The sequence below is a fragment of the Rana temporaria genome, chromosome 5 (genome assembly GCF_905171775.1).
Source record: "Rana temporaria chromosome 5, aRanTem1.1, whole genome shotgun sequence".
Lineage (NCBI taxonomy): Eukaryota > Metazoa > Chordata > Amphibia > Anura > Ranidae > Rana > Rana temporaria.
In genome coordinates, this window is record NC_053493.1 from 125,884,378 (window position 1) to 125,888,914 (window position 4,537).

General features: G+C 38.0%; 1 long non-coding RNA gene across 1 annotated transcript; it reads left to right on the forward strand.

The window, feature by feature from the left end:
- Positions 1–519: 519 nt before the first annotated feature.
- Positions 520–1,255, forward strand: LOC120939586. Its single transcript, XR_005749281.1, has 3 exons — positions 520–688; positions 789–960; positions 1,058–1,255. It is a non-coding gene; the product is annotated as an uncharacterized LOC120939586 (long non-coding RNA).
- The last annotated feature ends 3,282 nt before the right edge of the window (positions 1,256–4,537 follow it).

Consider the following 4,537-nt stretch of genomic DNA (forward strand, 5'->3'; position numbering starts at 1 on the left):
CCTCGTTTGTGTCCTTGGCCTGGTATACATTGAACAATGTCCTCTCCTTATTTAAATGGCCTTATCATTTTCCTATTATATATATTATGTCTAGTGTCATTCCCAGCAGCCCTTTTTTTTTTTTTGCCGTTTTTTACAACCAATAATCATTTCCCAGTTTAACCTTCACTGCTGACACCTTCTCAGCAGTCTTTGTCTCCGCACCGCCCCTTCCCTTTACATTAGCCTATTCCCATTTACTTCCTGTCCCACTCTCCTTTCCGTGTCAGGTGACTGACTGTCACCTGACAGGCCTTCTCAGTCTTTTCCCCCATGCTGTCTGTTTACTACTGCCCACTTCCACACTACCGGCCTATTACGGCTCGCCTGGTCTCTCCGACCACGCCCGCCGTACCTAGGCCCGCGCCCTTACTTCCCTATATAAACCTCTAGCCGTCCAAACAATGTCAGACATTGCTGGACGGCAGAGGTTCTAGTGACATGTCTGGTGGCCACACTGAGCGTTTGTCTCTTGTAAGTACTCCCTTACTCTGGATCCTTTTATTTATCACCTTTTGCATTGGTTCCCTCCTTCCTTATCTAATGCCTGTTTCTATTGCCATCCATTGTATTCACAGATTGGAGCTCTGCTAGCTCTCTACTGACACCTCTGGCCAAATTTAATATGACACATTTCTGCTAACCTCAGGTATGCAGTTATTTAATTATTATTTTTTGACATATTTTTCTACATATGGTTAGGTATTTCATTACATGTATATTTATCCTGTCCCTTTTTTTATGGACAGGTTTTTACATTATCATATGTTACTTTGTGACTATATGGGCCTGAGGTCTTGCTATATGTGATTCTGCACCGCCGACTTCCTTCCTCTTAATTTCATCCAGAGGAGTCTTTCTGCGTCCTGATAGTGGTGTCCTTTCTCTGGGGTGTGCAGGGTTGATTAAACGCTGTGATTGGTATGTGTGTGTGTTTTTATCTGCACCTTTTGATGTATTTATTGCCATTTTTCTATTTTGTAACACTTGCAACATATATGCTTTCTTTGTTTTTTAGAAAAGTGGTTCTTATACTCGTTGACTACATATACTTCGGCCCCTGATGAAGGGTAATCCGAAACGCGTAGGGCCATGTATGTCTTCATGGACCTTGCTTTTCAATGACACCTAACCATGTATTGTTTTTAAATAATTCTATGTGATATATGTGTACAATTTCCATTTTTGAATATTAAATTATCTATTTTTTGGATTACTGTGATTACTGTATACCTTTGTTGCCTTTAAAGCCCCATTTAGGGGGTCCCTCCACTTTCTACAGGAGATAAGCAACTCATCTCTCTCCTCTGTTCTTCTACACCCCCTGATTTGTATACTAGGGAAATTATACAGTCTTTATTTGCCCATACAGGGAATTTAAACCATTAAAATACTACTAGTTATATTAAAATAGAGATCTCCAAATATTGCATGCCATGCCACTCAGTATCCTGGATCAGTGCAGTCAATTACATGCTACCACTGTAACAATATGAAGTGTATTTACTAAAGGCAATTGCACTTGCTCCGGAGCTTAGTAAATGAGGTGAAGCTTCACTTTACAAAAATCACATGCAAGGAAAATGGAAAATAAAAATAAAAACAGATCTTCCTCTCATTTACTAAGCACTGAATCAACTGGACTTGCACAGCCTTTAGCAAATGAACGTCTATGTATATAAACTAGGGTTGCACCAATATCACTTTTTTAAGACTGAGTACAAGTACCAATACTTTTTTCAAGTACTCGCCAATACATAGGTGGCACTTATTGGCACTGATAGGTGGCACTGATGGGTGGCACTTATGGGCACTGATAGGTGGCACTGATGGGAGGCACTTATGGACAATGATAGCTGGAACTGAAGGGAAGGCAGTGGCACTGAAATGCAGCACTGATTGTATTGGCAATTGCAATTGCTGGCATGATACATGAATGATGAAAGACATTAAGGCCTCGTACACACGACCGAGGAACTCGACAGAATCCATCAAGAAACTTGGTGGGAGAGCTTTTTTGCCGAGGAAAACGGTCGTGTGTACGTTTTCATTGAGGAAACTGTCGAGGAACTCGACGAGGAAAAAAGAGAACAAGTTCTCTTTTTCCTCAACGGGAGTCTCAATTTCCTCGTCGTGTTCCTCGTTGGGCTGGTTTCAATGAGAAACTCGAGCGTGTGTATGCTAAGAAACCCTTGCATGCTCAGAATAAAGTATGAGACGGGAGTAAAAGTAGCATTTGTAATTGAGATAACACATTTTTCACGCTGTAACAGACTGAAAAGTACATGAGATTAGCAAAAGCAGCCCCAAGGGTTGTGCCAGTGGAATCAAACTTCCCCTACCATTGTATGTGTTGTATGTCATCGCGTTTGAGAACGAGGAGATTTTGTCTTGACAGTGTGTACGCAAAGCAAGCTTGTCGAGTTCCTCGACAAGACTAACAAGGAACTCGTCGAGGAAAACGATGTGTCTTTTCCGACGAGTTCCTCGGTCGTGTGTACAAGGCCTCACAGTTGAAACTTGGAGGATTTTGCAACTCGAGTATACAGGTGCTGCAACGCCCATCTTGGTACACCCTGCACTCGGCTTCAGAAAGACTACAGACAGAAGGCAGCAGTGGAAATCTTGTTACACCCAGCCCATATAGTTAGTGAACTATTTGGGCTGGGTGTAACAAGATGTACTCGGGCAAATACTCCGTATTGGTGCAACCCTAATATAATCATAAAGAAACTTCACAAACATTGTATAAAGTTTAAAATATATGCCTGAACCAGTGTCAGCCTGTGCTGTCAATGTCATATTTTGCTAAATAAATAAAAACATTTAGAAAACCTTATATTCTTGCTTTTATTAGAAGCTATAGCAGGGTTTTCTATAATTTTATAAAACCATAACTGTACTTAACAACATTGTATACATTCCCTCCAACTGTGAATTATTAAGATTAAGGATATTTGTTTTTCGATTTTTTTGTACAAATAAGAAATAAACATCATTGAATATAAACTATGCAAACATAAATATATTATATGTTATAATTATATTATTTATGTTATATTTTATAATTATATATTATTTATGTTGTTATATTTTCTGTACAAATAGGAAATAAACATCATTAAATAAAAACTGTGCAAATATAAATATACATAAATTAAAAAAAAATTGTAGTATCCTAAAGCAAAATACTGTGCATCCTAATAATATTATGCATTTAGAAACAAATATAAAATAGATTTTTTGACTGTATTGTATATGAGCCAGGCTGATTTTTTTTCATGGTTGGATTTAACTGAGTTTATTTTTAGATCTAAAAATCTCTTTTATTAACTCTCTGAAGCATTAATCATTCCCTTGGACTAGACCACCTGTCATGGCCGAGGTTTACTTACCACAGAGGGCTGCCATTGTCATCCGCTCACTCATTCAATCAGATGTGGCTCAGTGGAGCAAAGTCACCTCAAGAACTCCTTTCAAAATCCTCTCCTGATATGGTTCAAGAAAACATTTACACAGACAGCTTGTTCTGTGGGTGAATAACAGCCAATTTATTCCGCATTGCATCATATTTGCTTTTCTTTAAGAAAAACGCCGTCCTTGGTGTAACATATGTCTTTGTAACTAACAATATGCCAGCAGTCAAACCTGAATAAAATAATATAATAGTGAAAAAACCTTGATTGCGTTATATTTAGGAATCCATTCATAAAGATGCTATGCATACATTTTTCGTTTTCTCTAGAAAGTTTTGAATAATGTATAATGGGAGCCTATGGTGGTGAATTCCTTGAACAAACATTGCTAATCTACAAAGATTGCTGATGAGAATGAGACTTTGTCGTGTAGCACAACATGGACTTTTATTGTTGGCTTGCTAAGGAAAATACAGAAATAAAAGGAGCACACATTGCATGATGGAAAAGCATGAATCACATGTAAATGCTTTAGGGAAAACCTATGACTATCATAAGGGGGAATTAAAGTGTACCTAAAGTTATTTTTTTATTCTAGTTTTGGTAGAGTCAGGAAGGCTTATATCAGCCTTTTTTCTCGTGGGTCACTTCTGAGGACATTTTAACTTTCTATTTGCCTTAGTGACCAAGACAACCAGGACAAAACAGATAGGAAACAGCAACATTTTCGAGTTGTCATTGAAATAGGAGGTGGGGAAAAATCAAATCTGTTCTAGTGACAACTACAAAAGTTTTTCCTTTCGCTTTGGACAGATTTTGTTGCACTGTTGTGTCTCCAGCACAGCAAATAATGTGAAATGGCAGACAAAACAAAACATAGACCCCTGAAACATTTCTTGCCCTATCAAAAACAAAAGTTTTGGTTTTAAATGCATATTATCTTGAGCAACTGAAATGTTACATTTTGGCTAAAACAGCATATATCATTAAAGCGGAGCTCCACCCTGGTTTCCACATTAGCCTAATCATACTTCCGACAGTAAAAATGGTTAAAACAGAGGTTTTTCATTTTTAGTACAGTA